Source organism: Ranitomeya variabilis, chromosome 5 (assembly GCF_051348905.1).
Source record: "Ranitomeya variabilis isolate aRanVar5 chromosome 5, aRanVar5.hap1, whole genome shotgun sequence".
Lineage (NCBI taxonomy): Eukaryota > Metazoa > Chordata > Amphibia > Anura > Dendrobatidae > Ranitomeya > Ranitomeya variabilis.
This window is the reverse complement of record NC_135236.1, coordinates 149,648,048-149,671,933: the sequence shown is the minus strand read 5'-3', so window position 1 is coordinate 149,671,933 and position 23,886 is coordinate 149,648,048.

Here is a 23,886-nt window from a genome sequence, read left to right as displayed (position 1 = left end):
TTTGCGGTGCCCGTCTTCTGACATCATTTGGTGTCAGGCTGGCTGCGCCTGTGCGGCCGCACTGGCCGAGATCCCGCCTCGCAGTGTCTTCTGATTTAATCACACTGCGGGCCTGGGATCCATGGGCATGCGCAGTGCATATCTTCACCTCAGGCTGCTGTCACTCATCTCCCTCCACCTTCTTCAGACTGTGCGCCGTCAGCTGATCCCTAATAGCATGCCACGGCTGTGACACCGCACAGTCTGAAGAAGCCGGAGGGAGGGGAGTGAGAGGCGAGGATATGCACTGTGCATGGCCACGGATCCCAGGCCGCGGTGGGATTACATTAAACGACACTGCGAGGCGGGATCTAGGCCAGCGCGGCCGCACAGGCGCAGCCAGCCTGACACCAAATGATATCAGAAGATGGGCAGCGCTAAGTGTGCCTGGCCAAGGGATAACATAACAGCGCAGGCTCCGGGACAGAATCAAACAACGCTGAGGAGGCGGCGCACGGCGCCAAGGGGGTAGGAATGACGGCTGTGCTGCGTCACATTACAAAGGAAAGTCCCACCTCCGGGACAGTTTAACGGTGTGAGGGGACACATTTCATAAGTGTTTAGTTCTGTGTTTGCAAGGAGCATAATGAAAACAGCCACCTTTTCCTTTGGCATCCTTTGTGATGCAAAAGCTGGCTCTTTCAGCTACAAATGCCTTTTGGGGGGGGGTTAAAGGTTCCCTTTCGACTTGCTCCAATCAGGCTTCGGCCTAAACGGTGTTCCTCTGCTCCTCCTGCTGTCCCTGGGCTCCAACACCGCTAGTTGGTGCCTGGAAGTGCTGTCCGCACAGTCAACAGTGGCTCCTCTGTTATTGGGGTTCAGTAACGTCAGCTGCTCCCCTGCTGTGTGTGCTGCAATACCTCCTATCTGATCCTCCTGCTGTCCCTGGGCTCCAACACCGCTAGTTGGTGCCTGGAAGTGCTGGATGCACAGTTAACACTTGCTGCCGTGTTATTGGGGTTCAGTAACGTCAGCTGCTCCCCTGCTGTGTGTGCTGCAATACCTCCTATCTGATCCTCCTGCTGTCCCTGGGCTCCAACACCGCTAGTTGGTGCCTGGAAGTGCTGTCCGCACAGTCAACAGTCACTCCTCTGTTATTGGGGTTCAGTAACGTCAGCTGCTCCCCTGCTGTGTGTGCCGCAATACCTCCTATCTGATCCTCCTGCTGTCCCTGGGCTCTAACACCGCTAGTTGGTGCCTGGAAGTGCTGTCCGCACAGTCAACAGTGGCTCCTCTGTTATTGGGGTTCAGTAACGTCAGCTGCTCCCCTGCTGTGTGTGCTGCAATACCTCCTATCTGATCCTCCTGCTGTCCCTGGGCTCCAACACCGCTAGTTGGTGCCTGGAAGTGCTGGATGCACAGTTAACACTTGCTGCCGTGTTATTGGGGTTCAGTAACGTCAGCTGCTCCCCTGCTGTGTGTGCTGCAATACCTCCTATCTGATCCTCCTGCTGTCCCTGGGCTCTAACACCGCTAGTTGGTGCCTGGAAGTGCTGTCCGCACAGTCAACAGTCGCTCCTCTTATTGGGGTTCAGTAACGTCAGCTGCTCCCCTGCTGTGTGTGCTGCAATACCTCCTATCTGATTCTCCTGCTGTCCCTGGGCTCCAACACCGCTAGTTGGTGCCTGGAAGTACTGGATGCACAGTTAACACTTGCTGCCGTGTTATTGGGGTTCAGTAACGTCAGCTGCTCCCCTGCTGTGTGTGCCGCAATACCTCCTATCTGATCCTCCTGCTGTCCCTGGGCTCTAACACCGCTAGTTGGTGCCTGGAAGTGCTGTCTGCACAGTCAACAGTCGCTCCTCTGTTATTGGGGTTCAGTAACGTCAGCTGCTCCCCTGCTGTGTGTGCTGCAATACCTCCTATCTGATCCTCCTGCTGTCCCTGTGCTCCAACAATGCTAGTTGGTGCCTGGAAGTGCTGGATGCACAGTTAACACTTGCTGCCGTGTTATTGGAGTTCAGTAACGTCAGCTGCTCCCCTGCTGTGTGTGCTGCAATACCTCCTATCTGATCCTCCTGCTGTCCCTGTGCTCCAACAACGCTAGTTGGTGCCTGGAAGTGCTGGATGCACAGTTAACACTTGCTGCCGTGTTATTGGGGTTCAGTAACGTCAGCTGCTCCCCTGCTGTGTGTGCTGCAATACCTCCTATCTGATCCTCCTGCTGTCCCTGGGCTCTAACACCGCTAGTTGGTGCCTGGAAGTGCTGTCCGCACAGTCAACAGTCGCTCCTCTGTTATTGGGGTTCAGTAACGTCAGCTGCTCCCCTGCTGTGTGTGCTGCAATACCTCCTATCTGATCCTCCTGCTCTCCCTGGGCTCCAACACTGCTGGTAGCTGCCCGGAAGTGCTGTTTGTACAGAGCCAAACACCTCGCCAATGTGTTAGTGGGGTTCAGTAACGTCAGCTGCTCCCCTGCTGTGTATCCGGCAACGTGTCATGTGACCGCCACGCTGGCACAACTAAAACTTAAGGTAACCTGCCCACCCCCACCCCCCCAGGTGTTTGTTACTGAAAGAGCCACCTTGTGCAGCAGTAATGCTGCAGAAGGAAAAGGTGGCTCTTTTAATTATGCTCCTTTCAAAGGTTGAACTACACACTTATGAAATGTGTCCCCTTACACCGTTAAACCGTCCCGGAGGTGGGACTTTCCTTTGTAATGTGACGCAGCACAGCCGTCATTCCTACCCCCTTGGCGCTGTGCGCCGTCTCCTCAGCGTTGTTTGATTCTGTCCCGGAACCTGCGCTGTTATGTTATCCCTTGGCCAGGCACACTTAGCGCTGCCCATCTTCTGACATCATTTGGTGTCAGGCTGGCTGCGCCTGTGCAGCCGCGCTGGGTGAGATCCCGCCTCGCAGTGTCTTCTGATTTAATCACACTGCGGGCCTGGGATCCATGGGCATGCGCAGTGCATATCTTCACCTCAGGCTGTCACTCATCTCCCTCCGCCTTCTTCAGACTGCGCTGTCAGCTGATCCCTAATAGCATGCCACGGCCGTGACACCGCACAGTCTGAAGAAGCTGGAGGGAGGGGAGTGAGAGGCGAGGATATGCACTGCGCATGGCCACGGATCCCAGGCCCGCGGTGGGATTACATTAGACGACACTGCGAGGCGGGATCTAGGCCAGCGCGGCCGCACGGGCGCAGCCAGCCTGACACCAAATGATGTCAGAAGATGGGCAGCGCTAAGTGTGCCTAGCCAAGGGATAACATAACAGCGCAGGCTCCGGGACAGAATCAAACAACGCTGAGGAGGCGGCGCACGGCGCCAAGGGGGTAGGAATGACGGCTGTGCTGCGTCACATTACAAAGGAAAGTCCCACCTCCGGGACGGTTTAACGGTGTGAGGGGACACATTTCATAAGTGTGTAGTTCAGCCTTTGAAAGGAGCATAATTAAAAGAGCCACCTTTTCCTTTTGCATCATTAGTGCTGTACAAGATAGCTCTTTCAGCAACAAACGCCTGGGGTGGGGGTTAAAGGTTCCCTTTCAACTTTCTCCAGTGCAGGCTTCGGCCTACACTCTGCTCCTCCTGCTGACCCTGGGCTCTAACCCTGCCAGTTGGTGCTCGGAAGTGCTGGCTGCACAGAGAAAAACACAAGCGAATGTGTCAGTGGGGTTCAGTAACGCCAGCTGTTCCCCTGCTGTGTAGCCGGCATCGTGTCCTGCAAACACCACGCAGACACAACAGACCTAAAACTGCCTCCAGTGCAGGCTTCGGCCTACACTCTGCTCCCTCTGCTCCTCCTGCTGACCCTGGGCTCTAACACCGCCAGTTGGCGCCCGGAAGTGCTGGCTGCACAGAGCCAAACACCTCGCCAATGTGTCAGTGGGGTTCAGTAACGCCAGCTGTTCCCCTGCTGTGTAGCCGGCATCGTGTCCTGCAAACGCCACGCAGACACAAGAACTGAAATTGAAGGGAACCTGTCCCCCACCCCAGGTGTTTGTATGTATAACAGCCACCTTGTACAGCAGTAATGCTGCATTTGTACAAGGTGGCTCATTAAGTTACTCTCCTTGCACACGCCGAATGCAACACGTCTAAAATGTGTCTCCTGAGACCATTAAACCGTCCCTGAGGTGTGACTTTCCTTTGTAATGACACGCTGCAACCCCCTTGGTAGCGCTGCCCGTCTTCTGACATCATTGTTTGGCTGGCTGCGCCTCTGCGGCCGCCCTGCCCGACACAATGCCCCTCGGTGTCTTATTTATTTTGACTGCGAAGGTGTGATTGACGGGCATGAGCAGTGCATATCTTCGCCTGTCACTCATCTCCTTCTGCCTTCTTCAGACTGTACGGCTTCATGGCCGTGGCATGCGATAAGGGATCAGCTGACGCCGCACAGTCTGTAGCAGGTGTAAGGACACGAGTGAGAGGCGAACATATTTACTGCGCAAGGCCATGAATCCCAGCCCCACAGTGTGAATTAAGGAAAAGACACTGCAGGGCTGGGATTCATGGTCAACCCGAACCGCACCGGCCGACATGAAATGATGTCAGAAGACGGGCAGCGCTAACAGCGCATGGCCAAGGGATAACACGACAGCACAGACTCCTGTACAGCTAATAATGACACTCAGGAGGCTGCGCCCAGCACCAAGGTGGGATTTTTGACAGCTGTGCTGCGTCTCATTAAGAAGGAAAGTCACACCTCCAAGACAGTTTGACTGTATAAGGGGCTAAATGTTATACGTGTTTCATTCAGCGTCTGCAAGATTCAAAACTTAAAGAGCAACCTTTGACTTGTGCAGTATTACAGCTGCACAAGGTGTGGCTCTTCTAGTTTGTAACACCTGAGGGGGGGTTAAAGGTTACCTTTAAAATTGGTTCAATTAGGCTTCGGCCTACACTCTGCTCTCTCTCCTCCTGCTGTCCCTGGGCTCTAACACCGTCAGTTGGTGCCCGGAAGTGCTGGCTGCACAGAGAAAAACACCAGCCAATGTGTCAGTGGGGTTCAGCAACGCCAGCTGTTCCCCTGCTGTGTAGCCGGCATCGTGTCCTGCAAACGCCACGCAGACACAAAGCTGCCGCCAGTGCAGTCTTCGGCCTACACTCTGCTCCCTCTCCTCCTGCTGTCCCTGGGCTCTAACACCGTCAGTTGGTGCTCGGAAGTGCTGGCTGCACAGAGAAAAACACAAGCCAATGTGTCAGTGGGGTTCAGTAACGCCAGCTGTTCCCCTGCTGTGTAGCCGGCATCGTGTCCTGCAAACGCCACGCAGACACAAGAACTGAAATTGAAGGGAACCTGTTCCCCCCCAGGTGTTTGTATGTATAACAGCCACCTTGTACAGCAGTAATGCTGCATGTGTACAAGGTGGCTCATTAAGTTACTCTCCTTGCACACGCCGAACGCAACACGTCTAAAATGTGTCTCCTGAGACCATTAAACCGTCCCTGAGGTGTGACTTTCCTTTGTAATGACACGTTGCAACCCCCTTGGTAGCGCTGCCCGTCTTCTGACATCATTGTTTGGCTGGCTGCGCCTCTGCGGCCGCCCTGCCCGACACAACGCCCCTCGGTGTCTTATTTATTTTGACTGCGAGGGTGTGATTGACGGGCATGAGCAGTGCATATCTTCGCTTGTCACTCATCTCCTTCTGCCTTCTTCAGACTGTAGGGCTTCATGGCCGTGGCATGCGATAAGGGATCAGCTGACGCCGCACAGTCTGTAGCAGGTGTAAGGACACGAGTGAGAGGCGAACATATTTACTGTGCAAGGCCATGAATCCCAGCCCCACAGTGTGAATTAAGGAAAAGACACTGCAGGGCTGGGATTCATGGTCAACGCGAACCGCACCGGCCGACATGAAATGATGTCAGAAGACGGGCAACGCTAACAGCGCATGGCCAAGGGATAACACGACAGCGCAGACTCCTGTACAGCTAATAACGACGCTCAGGAGGCTGCGCCCAGCACCAAGGTGGGATTTTTGACAGCTGTGCTGCGTCTCATTAAGAAGGAAAGTCACGCCTCCAAGACAGTTTGACTGTATAAGGGGCTAAATGTTATACGTGTTTCATTCAGCGTCTGCAAGATTCAAAACTTAAAGAGCAACCTTTGACTTGTGCAGTATTACAGCTGCACAAGGTGTGGCTCTTCTAGTTTGTAACACCTGAGGGGGGGCGGTTAAAGGTTACCTTTAAAATTGGTTCAATTAGGCTTCAGCCTACACTCTGCTCCCTCTCCTCCTGCTGACCCTGGGCTCTAACACCGCCAGTTGGCGCCCGCAAGTGCTAGCTGCACAGAGAAAAACACCCGCCAATGTGTCAGTGGGGTTCAGCAACGCCAGCTGTTCCCCTGCTGTGTAGCCGGCATCGTGTCCTGCAAATGCAGCACCCCAGAGTCCTGGTTGTTGCAGTACTGTGGCTCCGCCACTATGGGGAGCTATGGTACGTCTGATTGCACTAAAGGAGTTTCTCTGACCAGGTAACACCTCACTACACTTCACACTCCGGCCACCAGGGGGGTGGTCCTATCTAGTAGGCCACTCCTCACACTATGGTAAAACTGGGGGTTGGACAGGAAGACAGGGAGAAGTAGCTGGGAAGAGCTAGTGAGAGGACCTGTTAGGGATGGGATCCTGGCAGACTCCTCAGAGCAGAACTAACCAGTGCACAACGGGAATACAGTAAAGAAGTATTGGGACCAGAAGGAGTCGTGCTGTTAGACCGAGGCAACATCCTTCTGAGGCGCAAACAGTCGGTGGCCGGAACGCTGAGCAAGTAAGAGACTTTAAGTACACTGCAAACCACGGCCGGACAGCTAATTACAGGTTGGCAGTCTCACTTAACACCTAAGCAGACAACGGAGGCAGCTGCGGGAGAGGGGCGACTCTAGGGTCCCGGAAGAACTCCAGGCCTACCCCGTCATACGGGTGCGTCCTACCATATCACCTGGAGGACGAGGAGAACGAACAATAGAGACAGACAGAAACAGTTGTGAGGACTATCCCGGGAGCTCAGCAGGGAAGAACTACAACACCCAGCGCTAGAAGGTAGACACTGATTCCCACCTGTAAAGAGAACTCCTGATGTGCCCTTGGACCGGCCGGTCTCTGACAACCCAGTTAACAGCGCTCTGGACTGAGGTCTCCAAAACCTTCAGTAAAGAGGTAAAGAGACTGCAACCTGGTGTCCTCGTTATTTACCGCGACCTGCACCCCACAACTGCACCGCTACACCACCACTTATTGCACCGGACGTCCCCCACTGACGGACAGGGCCACGGACCGGGTCTAGCCACCGTGACAACCCCAGGACTGAGACCCAGAGGCCCGGCTCCGGGTACCCCTCGGCCCTGCGGCGGTGTGGGGGCGCTCCACAAACGCCACGCAGACACAAAGCTGCCGCCAGTGCAGGCTTCGGCCTACACTCTACTCCCTCTCCTCCTGCTGTCCATGGGCTCTAACACCGCCAGTTGGCGCTCGGAAGTGCTAGCTGCACAGAGAAAAACACCCGCCAAGGTGTCAGTGGGGTTCAGCAACGCCAGCTGTTCCCCTGTGTAGCCGGCAACGTGTCCTGCAAACGCCACGCAGACACAAAGCTGCCGCCAGTGCAGGCTTCGGCCTACACTCTGCTCCCTCTCCTCCTGCTGTCCCTGGGCTCTAACACCGTCAGTTGGTGCCCGGAAGTGCTGGCTGCACAGAGAAAAACACCAGCCAATGTGTCAGTGGGGTTCAGTAACGCCAGCTGTTCCCCTGCTGTGTAGCCGGCATCGTGTCCTGCAAATGCCACGCAGACACAACAGACCTCCAAATGCCTCCAGTGCAGGCTTCGGCCTACACTCTGCTCCCCCTGCTGACCCTTTGCTCCAACCCCACTAGTTGGGGCTCTAAGAAGACAAGCTTGAATACGTCCCCATCCTGGTTCCAGTACCGTCAGCTGGTTCCGGGCAGAGCCTTTGGCTTAGGTGCCTCCCTCTGGGTATCCGAGTTCCACCAACGTCAGGTGGTCCTTGGTAGTGCTTTCAGGCACGGGTACCTCCTGCTTAGTAACCGGGTTCCAGTAACGTCAGCTGGTCCTCGGTAGTTCCATTGGCTCTTGGACCTTCGGCTACCCATCCGGGTTCCAGTACCGTCAGCTGTTTCTCGGCAGTGTCTTTTGCTCTTGTACCTTCTGCTCCCCATCCTGGTTCCAGTACCGTCAGCTGGTGCTGGGCAGAGCCTTTGGCTTAGGTGCCTCCCTCTGGGTATCCGACTTCCACCAACGTCAGGTGGTCCTTGGTAGTGCTTTCAGGCACGGGTACCTCCTGCTTAGTAACCGGGTTCCAGTAATGTCAGCTGGTCCTCGGTAGTTCCATTGGCTCTTGGACCTTCGGGTAGCCATCCGAGTTCCAGTTCCATCAGCTGTTTCTCTGCATTTTCTCAGCCTTCTAGTACCTTCTGCTACATTTACAAGTTCAAGACCCTAAAGACGATGACCCGGAAGACCACCCCTAAGATGACGACGACACCAGAGACGACAACCACTGAGATGACGACGACCCTGGAGACGACGACGACATGGGAGACCGAGAAGCAGAAGAACAAGAGGCTGCAGAACAAAGAGCAGAAGAACATTAAGCATAACACTAAATATCAGAGCAAAAGATATTATCTAAATTATAAGCAGAAGAAGACTAAGCAGTGTATGGGGGTGAGTCCGTTCCTCCTCGTGGTGCCCCTGGATAAAGCCTGATGCTGCAGGCCAAACTGAACGCGGACAAATCTAACTGTTTTGTGACAGGCAGAACGGGAGGTGTAATCTTCAAACTTTTATAGATAACAACTACGGGAATGCCTGTCACAAATAAGAATATGATGAAGAAGTTGAATATGAAGAAGAATAATAGTTAAATAAAAAGAATATGAACAATGTAACAAAAAAAAATTATAGGTAGAAGATGAAGAAGATGAATAAGGTGAAGTAGAACTTGATGTCAAAGATGCTGATGATGATGAAGAAGAAAGTGTGGGAGAAGTAAAAAAGAGGGTGAAGGGCGTGGAAGTAGTGAAACATCAATATCTGACAAAATAAAAAAAATCTTAACATAGTCAATATCTTTGTAACTCCGAACGTCTTAAAAAAAAAATTAAAATTCCTGCTATTCTATTTGATTGGGCTAAACCTCTATGCCTTTAATGTCTCCGCCACCTCCCCCAATACATCCTACATTATTCTTAGTTGTTTTCCTTATTTTAATTCCGATATTTTCGTCCCATTGACTTGCATTGGTATCGGGTATCGGTATCGGCGAGATCCGATATTTTGCCGGTATGGCCGATACTTTCCGATACCGATACTTTCCGATATCGGAAGGTATCGCTCAACACTACAAATGACCCAAACCCAAATTCTGCTTTTCATCAGCTTAAGATTATGCCCACACACCATCCCTTGATGAACTTATGTGGTGGCTGAATGTGGGATATACTGGGTTTGTTAGAATTGTATAAGATCCCCAGTTTACAGGACATCTTTGCCCCTGAAGGTTCCTGGCAGTAGATATTGATGTCATATTTCTTGTCATGATTTTACCATTAAGTAGAGATCAAACCTGGCCTGGTTCGCCTAATCTATTACTAAGGCTTCTTTCACACTTCCATCGGTACGGGGCCGTCGCTAAGCATCGGCGTGACGTACCGACGGACGTTGTGAAAATTCGGCACAACGTGGGCAGCGGATGCAGTTTTTCAACGCATCCGCTGCCCATTCTAAAGTCCTGGGGAGGAGGGGGCGGAGTTCCGGACGCCCATGCGCGGTAGGAAATGCAGGACCCGACGTACGAAAAAACGTTCCCTTGAACATTTTTTCGTGATGACGGTCCGCCAAAACACGATGCATCCAGTGCACAACGGACGCAATGTATGGCCATACGTCGCGATCGGTCGGCAATACAAGTCTGCGGGCACATTTGCAGGATGCGTTTTTTCCCAAAACGACGCATTGCGACGGTGGCCAAACGACGCAAGTGTGAAAGTAGACTTAGTCGGAGGGCTTCTAGCAGCGATGTGAGTGAATGCATTCTGTTTGTCCCTTTGCTATGATGCTGAAAATGTATCTCCCTTAATTATCAGATTGATGCAAACCCCAATATTCCTATCTAGACCCCGGAGACAGGCTGTCTAGCTGCAATTGTTACATTTTTCTTTGAAGAGAACAAGAGTTACCTCTGAAGGTGTTAGATTTTCCACTTATCTGCCCTCTGAATATACAAATCTATGTGGTAATTACATGGTCACTGCAGAATGTCTCTGCTTGAGTGTTAGCTCTTCTCTAGGTATAATTAGTTTTCAATCTTCCCCATACAGTATGTTCAATATGAATGGGGTGGGGGTGAAATACGTCCTCTCCCTGGACACAAACTATCCAGATTATCATCCAGATACACAGTCATAAATAAAAATCTAGGAGTTCGGCCCCTTCCACACATCGCTTTTTTGCCGTCAGTCACAACCCGATGACTCGACGGATTGACTGATCCGTCGCAGATTGTGGAAAACTGATGCGACAGATTCGTTTTTTTGACGGATCCGACTAGCGGATCTGGCTAAATCGGAGCATGCTCAGTTAAAAAAATGGAATCCGTCGCCATCATTTGATGGATCCGGCGCCCATAGACTTCCATTCGAGCAAACAACAAGATGGCGATGGATCCGTCGCTGTCCGTTTTTTCGACATACAAAAAAAAAGTTACTTTGTCTGTTGTCTCCGGCCGCTGGACAATTTTCGTCAGATCCGGCGAACAACGGATGAAACGTGAGGCCATCCGTCTCTAATACAAATCTATGGGGAAAAAAACGGATCTGGCGGCATGAGTCGCCGGATTCGTTTTTTTTAAAGTTCGACAGATCGCGACTGATAGCAAAAAAAGGATGTATGAAAGGGGCCAATTTTGTGAGGTCCACTTTGGGGGTTTCGTGTGAAATTATTTCCAATGTGCCTTTTTTTCCTCATTTTTTTTGATCATACGCTGCACACAGATATGCTAATGTGAACCTGGCCTTATTCATACCGAACATAGATGTATATTACACTGCAGGTCTCATCATAGTGGGAAATTCATCAGAGATCTCCAGTATAAATAACTTTTGAGACACACAAACTGCTGTATACACATCACATAGGAGACACAGAGAGTGAATGTTTATATACATCACCAACGAGACACTGAGACTGCCATATATATCACATAGGAGACACCAAGACTGCCATGTACATCACATAGGAGACACCAAGACTGCCTTATACATAACACAGGAGACACCGAGACAGCTGTATATACATCACAGGAGACAAAGGGCTGCGGCATATACATGACAGTAGACATGGGGCTGTGGCATATACATTACAGGAGATATGGGGCTGCGGCATAAACATCACAGGAGACATGGTGCTGCGGTATAGACATCACAGGAGACATGGGGCTCTGAAATAAGCATCACAGAAGACATGGGGTTGAGGTATAGGCATTCCTAGAGACATGGGGCTGCGGTATTGACTTCAAGGAAAACATGGACATTAAAGGAGATATGGGTCTGTGGTATAATCATCACAGAAGAAATGGGGCTGCAGTATAGACATTGCAGGAGATGCTGGGCCTGTTGTAAAATCATCGCAGGAGACCCTGGGGCTGCGGTTTAGCTATCACAGGAGACACTGAGTTGTGGTATAGACATCACAGGAGACGCTCGGGCTGCGGTATAGATGTCACACAAGACATGGGGCTGTGATATAGACATCACAGGAGGCATGGGGTTGTGATATAGACATCACAGTAGACATGGGGCTGCCGTATAGATGTTGTAGGAGACATGGGGCTGGACTACAGACATCACAGGAGACATGGTGCTGTGGCATAAACATCACAGGAGACGCTGAGGCTGTGGTATAATCATCACAGGAGATGCTGAGGCTGTGGTATAATTATCACAGGAGATGCTGGGGATGCAATATATTCATCATAGGAGATGCTAGAGCTGTGGTATAATCATCACAGGAGAGGCTGGGACTGCGGTACAGACATAATAGGAGATGCTGGGTTGCGGAAGACATCATAGTAGATGCTGGGCTACCGTAAAGACATCACAGGAGACACGGGACTGCAGTATAGACATCATAGGAGATGCTGGAGCTGCGGTATAATCATTACAGGAAATTCTTGGGCTGCGGTATAGACATCACAGGAGACATGGGGCTGCAGTAAAGATGTCACAGAAGACATGGGGCTGTGGCATAGACATCACAGGAGACATGAGGCTGCAGCATAGGCATCACAGGAGACATGGAGCTGCTGTATAAAGGCAGGAGATGCTGGGCCTGCATATAGACATCACAGGAGAGTATCAGAATATAAAATATGGTTTGAGTCTGACTGTTCTTTTTGTTCTTTTATATCTTTGTTGAAACTACCAAAGCTGTCAATCAAGCGCCTATTTTCTTCAAACATAGATTTTAAACAGGATTTATAATTAGCTATTGATTGTTCAAAGGAAACTGATTGATTATTAAGAGACAGGTTTTTGTCTGATGGACTGCTTTGAGCTGTGGTATTATTCTTTATAGACAGTGTCTCTGAATTTTTACAGATAGATGGAGTGGACTCATGACAGGCAGTTATAAATTCAGAGTAGCTGTCATTTTTAACACCAAAAGCTTCCCCTTTCTTTGATGGTACTAAGAATGGTCCCTCCAGAGTTGCATCTATATATATAATTGTCTAAGGGTTTAATTGTCTGTCTGTCCTGGAAATCCCGTGTCGCTGATTGGTCGAGGCCGCCAGGCCTCGACCAATCAGCGACAGGCACAGTCTCTGATTGGTCGAGGCCAGCCGGCCTCGACCAATCAGCGACGGGCACAGTCTGCCGCAAATTCTGGAATCATTGTCCTCCACTGCTGTCAAGTGCCGCCATTGTGTAGGGTGCGTGCCTGCGTCTCCCTGTATGGGCGGCATCTCCCTGTGTTTCTATCTTAGAATGGGTCGTAAATGAAGATATGCCAATGAGGATGACAGAAAAGCAGCAGCAGCAAAATTATAAATAACTCATGGATAGTCCCATACAACCCGTACTTATCAAAATGCTACAACTGTCACATCAACGTAGAAATCTGTGCTTCAATAAAAAGTGTAAAATATCTCTTCAAGTACATCTACAAGGGGCATGACAAAGCTAACATCGAAATACAACAGAAAACAGTCAATCACTATGAATCATCAACTTTTGTTGACTCAAGATATGTCAGTGCTCCAGAAGCTGCTTGGAGGATATTTGCATTTCCAATGCATTCACAGTCCCATGCCATTATACGTTTAGCTATTCATTTACCAAATCAACAGCAGGTTTATTTCTTTGAAGATGCTGAAGTCAAAGATGTCTCAAAAACTTTAAGCACAACATCAACATTAATGGAATGGTTTTTGCTGAACCAACGTGACGAAAACGCAAGGCACTATTTGTACCGAGAGATTCCAGAGCATTACATTTGGAATAAAACTTGGAATCCAAGACAACGAGGAGTTATCAGAATAATTGGGCGCATGTATACTGTTAGTGTCAAGGATCAAGAAAGATATTGCCTTCGGCTGTTACTACTACATATCAAAGGAGCTAAAACTTATGATGACGATCTGAAAACAGTTAACGGAGTATTGCACGATGCATTTAAAGCTGCAGCTTTGGCTTTAGGACTTCTATTGGATGATACTGTGTGGAAACTTACTTTAGAAGACGCAGTTACCCTACATATGCCTAAGCAACTTCGTGAATTGTTTGCCTACATCTGTGTATTTGGACCGCCTACAAATCCACCTCAACTTTGGACAAATTTTAAAGAACATCTAATCGAGGACTACTGCTTACGTCTTCACAACAGAAGTGGAAGTTGTCAAAATTGCGAATCTTATGCCATGCAAGATGTCCAAAATATCTTACTACTACATGGAAAAACGTTTTCAGACTTTAATTTGCCCCAGCCTGCCATTCAAGTTCCACAAGTTCCAGAGTATGACGAAGCTTACGAATTATTGTTGGCAACAGAGAAGACAAACTCCTTAAATGAACAACAACGGATTGCATATGACACTATTGTGAGCGCTATAGAAAACCAAGCAGATGCAAGGCCAAAATGTTTCTTTATTGATGGTCCAGGAGGGAGCGGTAAAACATACCTCTATGAAGTTATAGTGCATCACGTTAGAGGGTTGGGAAAAGTCGTATTGCCGTCGGCTACAACAGGGATTGCAGCAAACCTTTTACGAGGAGGTCGCACTATCCATTCACTCTTTGGGATACCAGTTCCAGTCAATGAAATCTCTATTTCCAGAATAAAACAAGACACATTTGCAGGAAGACTGTTAAAAAATGCACATGTTTTCATACTTGACGAGTGCACCATGGCACCCAAATATGCTTTGAGCTTAATTGACAGACTTCTGCGTGAAGTAATGACTACAAATGTTGCTGAAAAAAGTAAAATTCCGTTTGGAGGTAAAGTTTTTGTCATTGGTGGAGATTTTAGGCAATGCCTTCCAGTCATACCAAATGGAACAAGAACAGATGTTATCGAGTCCAGCTTAAAAATGGCTGACCTTTGGAAACAGTTCAATAAACTCCAACTAATTAACAATATGCGATCTTCGGACCCAGAGTATAGCAACTGGCTTCTTAAACTTGGCAACGGTGAACTTAGCAACGAATACAACCTTGGAGAAGATATTATTGAAATACCAGAAGACATGTTGTGCACTGACTGCATCGTAACTGATGTTTTTGGACAATGCATTGAAATTGATGTGAACGACCAAAGCAGTGTTGAGAGGGCCTCTTCTCATGCAATTCTCTGTCCCAAGAATGATGAAGTGGCTCTGCTAAATTCCCAGGTGATGGATAGAATGCCTGGTGAGTATAAGTTGTATAAAAGTGATGATTCAGTGGATGTAGACAATGAAGATGAACGAGAGCATTATCCAGTTGTATTTTTAAATAGTCTTACGCCATCAGAAATGCCATCCCACAGACTTCAACTGAAAGTTGGAACAATCATAATGTTGCTGCGGAATCTAAATACGAAAAATGGTCTATGTAATGGAACTCGCTTTATTGGTACTGGACTCCATTCTCATGTCATTCAAGCAAGAGTGATCACTGGATCAGCAAAAGGAGATGAAGTGTTCATTCCATGCATTGATTTATGTCCTTCAGACACGAGTCTTCCATTTAGGCTTCGGCATCGACAGTTTCCAATAAAACCAGCTTTTGCCATGACAATAAACAAGTCACAAGGTCAAACTCTACACCGAGTTGGCATATATCTACCGCAGCCCGTTTTTGGTCATGGACAACTCTACGTTGCATTTTCAAGAGTTAAAATAAGATCCAACGTCAAGGTGCAAGTTCTTCCTACCCCTTTACAAGGAAAGTTGCTTATAGGTAGTCAAAAGGTATTCACAAGAAATGTGGTGTACAAAAATATTTTGGCTTGATATTGTTAATAAATATATTATAGTGTCAATGTCCTTCTTTTGTCCGGTGATTTATTTAAATACAGTTACAGTTCATGTAATGTGGTTTATATTTTGATGATCTGTTTCATAATTTCATTCAATTGTATTAAGTTCAATGACTAATAAAATTTAATGATAATAAATATATTTTACCCATTATTGCATTATTCTTCAATCTTCATAAATAAACTACATACATATTCTAGAATACTACGCTATATACTACATGGCTGGCCGCGAACAATCAGCGACAGGCGACAGGGATATGGTGCCCACACTGCTAAATACTGCGTGGGCTGTGTGATATACTGCAGGGGCTGCTATATGCTACGTGGCCAGTGTTATATACTGCGTGGGCTGTGTGACATACTGCGGGGGCTGTGCTATATACTACATGGGCAGTGTTATATACTACATGGGCTGTGTGATATACTGCGGGGGCTGTGCTATACTACATGGGCAGTGCTATATACTACGTGAGGTGTGTGATATACTGCAGGGCTGTGCTATAGACTACATGGGCAGCGTTATATACTACATGTGCTGTGTGATATACTGCGGGGGCTGTGCTATATACTACATGGGCAGTGTTATATACTACATGTGCTGTGTGATATACTGCGGGGGCTGTGCTATATACTACATGGGCAGTGTTATATATTTAGTATATAGGAGGAATGTAGTATATAGCAGACAAATAGTACGTGGCCTGTGCTATATACTATGTGGCTGCTATATACATACATACATATTCTAGAATACCAGATGCGTTAATACAGGCCACGCACTATATATATATCAGCCCACTTACTATATAACAGCCCACGCAGTATATAGCAGCCACTCAGTATATAACACAGGCCACGCAGTATATAACACAGGGCACACAGTATATAGCACATCCCACGCAGTATATAACTGTGCCGCCCTCTGCCTGAACAGTCAGTGCGGAGAGATGGGACGCTGAGGAGCAGCGACGAGAGGTGAGTATGTGATATTTTGTTTTTATTGCCTCAGCAGCAGCATTACATGTGGCACAATGCTGTATGGAGCGTCTATGGGTCCATAAAGAACTGCATGGAGCATTACATGGGGCATCTATGGGGCCATAAAGAACTGCATGGAGCATTACATGGGGCATCTATGGGGCCATAACTGCATGGAGCATTATATGGGCCATCTATGGGGCCATAACTGCATGGAGCATTATATAGAGCATCTATGGGGCCATAACTGCATGGAGCAATATATGGGGCATTATATGGGGCATCTATGGGGCCATAAAGAACTGCATGGAGCATTATATGGGGCATCTATGGGGCCATAACTGCATGGAGCATTATATGGGGCATCTATGGGGCCATAAAGAACTGCATGGAGCATTATACTACGTGACTGGGCAAAATACTACGTGACTGAGCAATATACTACGTTGGACATGCAATGTATTGCGTGGGCTGCGCAATGTACTGCGTGGGCTGTGCAATGTACTGCGTGGGCTGCGCAATGTACTGCGTGGGCTGTGCAATGTACTACGTGGGCTGCGCAATGTACTGCGTGGCTGCTCAATGTACTGTGTGGGCTGCGCAATGTACTGTGTGGGCTGCGCAATGTACTGCGTGGGCTGTGCAATGTACTATGTGGGATGCGCAATGTACTGCGTGGCTGTGCATTGTACTGCGTGGCTGTGCAATATACTGCGTGGGCTGTGCAATATACTACGCATACATATTCTAGAATACCCGATGCGTTAGAATCGGGCCACCATCTAGTCTATATATATATATAATCATCTAAGGTCCATTTCCATCTGTTTGTCTGTCTGTCCTGGAAATCCTCAGGTCAGAGGGCGCGGTGACGTGGTTAGTGCACGCCCTCTGCCTGAACGTCAGTGTTGAAGATGGAGCGGCGCCCGGAACGAGGAGCAGGTGAACATTGAAAGTGCCGGGGGCATGAGCAACGGAGAGGTGAGTATGTGATTTTTTTTTATCGCAGCAACAGCAAATGGGGCAAGTGTCTGTATGGAGCATCTTATAGGGCCATAATCAACATTTCTGCAGCACTATATGGGGCAAATATATTTATGGAGCATCTTATGGGGCCATAATCAATGTTTCTGCAGCACTATATGAGGCAAATATACTTATGGAGCATCTTATGGAGCATAATCAAAGTTTCTGCAGCACTATATGGGGCAAATATATTTATGGAGCATCTTATGGGGCCATAATCAACATTTCTGCAGCATTATCTGGCGCAAATATCTCTATGGAGCATCTTATGGGGCCATAATTAACGTTTGTGTAGCATTATATGGCGCAAATATCTTTATGGAGCATCTTATGGGGCATAATCAACGTTTGTGGAGCATTATATTGGGCAAATGTGTCTATGGAGCATCTTATGGGGCCATTATTAACCTTTATGCAGCATTATATGGGGCTCCTGATTCAATATGGATATTCAAAAACACAACCTACCCCTATCTCAATTAATTTTACTTTTATTGGTATCTATTTTAACATTATGGGGATTCAGGAATGTACCTTGGCTTGGTCATACAGTTTCAATAGAGTTAAGGTTAAAATGGGGGAGGTTTGGGGGGGGCGCCAAACTGATCCTTTGCCCCTAGTGCAGGAAAGGCTAGATACACCTCTGCGGCTGGGCGTGACCAATCAGCGACAGGCACAGTCCAGCAGCGAGTTGGCCCCTCCCTGCTCCCCTCCAGTCAGTGCCCCCTCCATACTCCCCTCCAGTCAGTGCCTATGCAGCATCAATAGTAAAAACATATAATGTTAAAAATAATAATAATTTAAAAAATCATTATATTCTCACCTTCCGGCATCCGCGGCAGCCTTTCCTGCTCCTCTCGACGCTCCGGTCCCAAGAATGCATTGCGGCAATGACCCCAGATGACGTAGCGGTCTCGCGAGACCGGTACATCATCACGGGTTATTGCCGCAAGGCATTACTGGGAACGGAGCGTCACGAGGAACATCGCTAAAGGCCTGGGCAGGATCCCGGCTCCGCTGGAAGGTGAGTATATAACTATTTTTTATTTTAATTCTTTTTTTTAACAGGGATATGGTGCCCACATTGCTATATACTACGTGGGCTGTGTTATATACTACGAGGGCTGTGTTATATACTTCGTGGGCTGTGTTATATACTGCGTGGGCTGTGTTATATACTTTGTTGCTGTGCTATATACTACGTGGGCTGTGCTATATACTATGTGGCTATGCAATATACTACGTGGCTGTGCTATATACTACGTGACTGTGTTATATACTACGTGGGCTGTGTTATATACTACATGGGCTGTGCTATATACTACATGGGCTGTGTTATATACTGCATGGGCTGTGTTATATACTGCGTGGGCTGTGCTATATACTACATGGGCTGTGCTACACACTGCATGGGCTGTGTTATATACTGCGTGGGCTGTGCTAATGTCACGGGGAGACTAGGTGAGCGAGAGCTAATAACCCGGGCCCCTGCAATTTCCCTCAGACTAGGGAAATCCTGACTGACCCTCTACCTGGAGTTTACACTGATGGTGTGCATGTCCAGGCCTTGAACCTCACCCTGTCTCCTGTTTCAACCCTAGGCTGAAACCTCTGCCCACCACCCAGTGAAGAGGTAATACACCAATTCCCACAGTTAGCACAGACAAGGATAAAGGAAAATATACACCACGCCGCAGTCACTCAGGAATACACTATAAATGTGCAGTGCAAAATAAATACAAATAGGAAGGAGTAAATAAGACAAAGGAAAATACACCACCAGCTATGAATCTCCAACAACCAGCTCTCCACTCCAGACCGAGATAACAACACACAAGACAGAAGCTATAATCGGCGACGCCCAAAGATCAGGAGAACTATTTAAAGGCAATGGGCATGGCCCAGCTTCCAATCCGAGGATCAGGTAAATTAACCCCGAAACAGCTAGATAAAATCTAGCCGACGCCAATGAGCACATAGTGGTCAAAAGCGGAATTACCGCTGTCTGTCGAACGACCTGGTCTGAACAGCGTCCGACATGACAGTACCCCGCCTTCTACGAGGGACCCCAGGGCCCTCACGGCTTATAGGACCCGGCTTGTCTGGATGGCGAAAAAAAAAAACCTGACCAGCCGATCCGCATGAATGTCCGAGGCAGGTACCCAGGACCTCTCCTCAGGCCCATAACCACGCCAGTGAACCAAGTACTGTAAAGTGCGGCGCACTACACGAGAGTCAACCACCTTGGAGACTTCAAATTCCAAATTACCATCCACCAAGACTGGAGGTGGCATAGGCGCTGCGTCCACAGAACCCACCACCTTCTTTAGAAGAGACCTGTGAAACACGTTGTGTATCTTATACACCGTAGGGAGCTCCAATCGGTACGCTACTGGGTTAATGACGGCGGTGACCTTAAATGGACCAATAAACCGTGGACCCAATTTAAGGGACGGTATTTTGAGTCTTATGTTTTTTGTGGATAACCACACCCAGTCATCCACACTCAGGTCCGGACCTGGCACACGCCTACTGTCAGCCACACGTTTGTACCTAGCACCCACACTCAACAGGCGCTGTTTAACTCTCCTCCAGACTGACGACAATTGTGCTCCTAACTGGTCCTCCTCCGGAAGGCCGGAAGAGCCCCTCTGACTCAAAGTACAAAATTGAGGATGTAGCCCGTAAACACAAAAAAACGGAGACTCCCCAGACGACTCCTGGCGGTGATTATTGATGGCAAACTCAGCCAAAGGAAGAAAGGTAGACCACTCCTCCTGGTTATCAGAGACAAAGCAGCGTAAGTACTGTTCCAAATTTTGGTTCATACGCTCAGTCTGACCATTTGACTGAGGATGAAACGCCGAAGAATGAGACAACTTGATCCCCAGCTGTGAGCAAAATGCTTTCCAAAATTTTGCCACAAACTGAGACCCCCTATCAGACACGATGTCAGACGGAACCCCATGAAGTCTGACCACCTCCTGCACAAATACCTGAGCCAGAGTCTTAGCGTTAGGCAACGAAGGCAAAGACACAAAGTGCGACATTTTTGAAAACCGATCAACAATCACCAAGATGACCGTGTTCCCAGCTGATGAGGGCAAATCAGTAATGAAATCCATGGAGATTTCCGTCCATGGCTTACTAGGTACCTCAAGAGGAAGTAGTGTGCCAACAGGACGGGAGCGGGGCGTCTTAGCCCTAGCGCACGTGGTACAAGCTGACACGTATGAGACCACGTCCTGTCGGATCTTGGGCCACCAAAACCGACGTGACACCAACTCCAAGGTACCTCTAACCCCTGGGTGGCCAGCCAGGACAGCATCATGATGCTCCGCCAAAACCTTTAAGCGGAGATGAAGCGGTACAAAAGATTTGTTGATGGGAAGCTCAGATGGTACCTCCTCCTGAGCCTCGTCAATCTCAGCCTCAACCTCGGTAGTGAGAGCCGAAACCACAACACCCTTTTGGAGGATGGGTACTGGATCCTCCCGAGGTTCTCCCCCCGGAAAACACCTGGACAGAGCATCCGCCGTAGTGTTTTTAGACCCCGGTCTGTAAGTGACCACAAAATTGAACCGCGTGAAAAACAATGCCCAGCGAGCCTGCCTGGGGGACAGACGCTTGGCTGACTCCAAATACAGCAGATTCTTATGATCGGTAATAACAGTAACCTGATGTACCGACCCCTCCAAGAAGTGTCGCCATTCCTCAAAGGCCAACTTAATAGCCAACAACTCCCTGTTGCCGATATCATAGTTAAGTTCGGCGGATGACAGTTTCATGGAGAAATAGGCGCACGGACGCAAACCACTCAAAGATGAGCCTTGAGATAGTACCGCCCCCACACCAACCTCAGACGCATCGACTTCCACAACAAAGGGTTTTGATACGTCTGGCTGCACAAGAATGGGGGCTGAAACAAAACTGTTCTTAAGAAATTCAAATGCGCGCACAGCAGCCTTAGGCCAAACGGAGAAATTGGTACCCTTTTTAGTCATGTCAGTTAGCGGTTTAGCAATGATGGAAAAATCCTTGATAAATTTCCTATAGTAGTTAGAAAACCCAAGGAACCGCTGAAGTGCTTTCAGGTTATCAGGACGTTCCCAATGCAGCAACGCTTGCACCTTAGCGGCATGCATTTTAAAACCAGAAGCAGACACAATATAACCCAAGAAAGGCAACTCTTGAACAAAAAATACACATTTCTCAAGTTTAGCATACAGCTTATTCTCTCTGAGAAGCTGTAACACCTGCCTGACATGATCTAAATGAGCATCACGGTCGCAAGAATATATGAGAATGTCATCTAGGTACACGATAATAATAATAATAATAATTTTTATTTATATAGCGCCAACATATTCGGCAGCGCTTAACAACTTATAGAGGGGACTTGTACAGACAATAGTAAATATAGAAAAACTGACTGAACAGCCATCTAGTCTGAACTGGTGCATAACCAAAAAGTCTTACATAGCAAATAGATAATGGCTGCACTCAAGTTTATTGTGCTAAAGCAAGGAAATGTGCAATACATGAAATGTGAACAGCATAATGGCTTGTGAAATTTATGAAAAAACACATGAGATTTTTAGCACAAAATTTGGCCAAATGTTGTGAGCCCATTCACCAAACGTCAAGGTAATCTCAGATCGAATGGGTAACTAACCTGTCTGCCGAGTGTGAACTATTTTTAGTTATTTTAGGCCTAGTAAGCCTGTCTGCGGTCCCTCCTTGCAATCCTCCTCCACTGACCACACCAATGCTGCCCGTGTACCCCTGCGAGATAACTCTAAGTGCCTTGAGCCTATTTTTAGTTATTTTAGGCCTAGTAAGCCTGTCTGCGGTCCCTCCTTGCAATCCTCCTCCACTGACCACAATGCTGCCTGTGTATCCATGTAACCTATTTAAAACTGCATTGAGCCTATTTTTAGTTATTTTAGGCCTAGTAAGCCTGTCTGCGGTCCCTCCTTGCAATCCTCCTCCACTAACCACAATGCTGCCTGTGTATCCATGTGATTTTTAGATGGCTGTTCAGTCAGTTTTTCTATATTTACTATGTATTGCTTTTTCTGACTTGAACGCCCCGCCCTTCACCATGCTGTGATTTTAATTACATCAAAACACAGTTGGTTCTAACCTCCTCTATAAATACAGGCTTTACCATTTTATTAGCCATAGGTAAGTGTTCACACTAGGCAGACAGGTTAGTTACCCATTCGATCTGAGATTACCTTGACGTTTGGTGAATGGGCTCACAATATTTGGCCAAATTTTGTGCTAAAAATCTCATGTGTTTTTTCATAAATTTCACAAGCCATTATGCTGTTCACATTTCATGTATTGCACATTTCCTTGCTTTAGCACAATAAACTTGAGTGCAGCCATTATCTATTTGCTATGTAAGACTTTTTGGTTATGCACCAGTTCAGACTAGATGGCTGTTCAGTCAGTTTTTCTATATTTACTATGTATTGCTTTTTCTGACTTGAACGCCCCGCCCTTCACCATGCTGTGATTTTAACCCCTTCCTGACATCAGACGTACTATCCCATCGAGGTGGGGTATGACCACCGACGGGATAGTACGTCCAGCGCGATCGGCGGCGCTCACGGGGGGAGCGCGGCCGATCGCGGCCGGGTGTCAGCTGCCTATCGCAGCTGACATCCGGCACTATGTGCCAGGAGCGGTCACGGACCGCCCCCGGCACATTAACCCCCGGCACACCGCGATCAAACATGATCGCGATGTGCCGGCGGTGCAGGGAAGCATCGCGCAGGGACAGGGCTCCTTGCGGGCTTCCCTGAGCCCCCCGCAGCAACGCGATGTGATCGCGTTGCTGCGAGGGTCTTACCTCCCTCCCTGCCTGCTCCAGACCCGGATCCAAGATGGCCGCGGATCCGGGTCCTGCAGGGAGGGAGGTGGCTTCACAGAAGCCTGCTCAGAGCAGGCACTGTGAAGCAGCCTGCACTTCTCTCAGATCGGTGATCTGTCAGAGTGCTATGCAAACTGGCAGATCACCGATCTGTATTGTCCCCCCCTGGGGCAAAGTAAAAAAGTTAAAAAAAATTTTTCCAAATGTGTAAAAAAAAAAAAAATATATATATTCCAAAATAATGAAAAAAAAAAAAATATTATTCCCATAAATACATTTCTTTATCTAAATAAAAAAAACAAAACAATAAAAGTACACATATTTAGTATCGCCGCGTCCGTAACGACCCGACCTATAAAACTGGACCACTAGTTAACCCCTTCAGTAAACACCGTAAGAAAAAAAAAAAAAAACAAGGCAAAAAACAACGCTTTATTATCATACCGCCGAACAAAAAGTGGAATAACACGC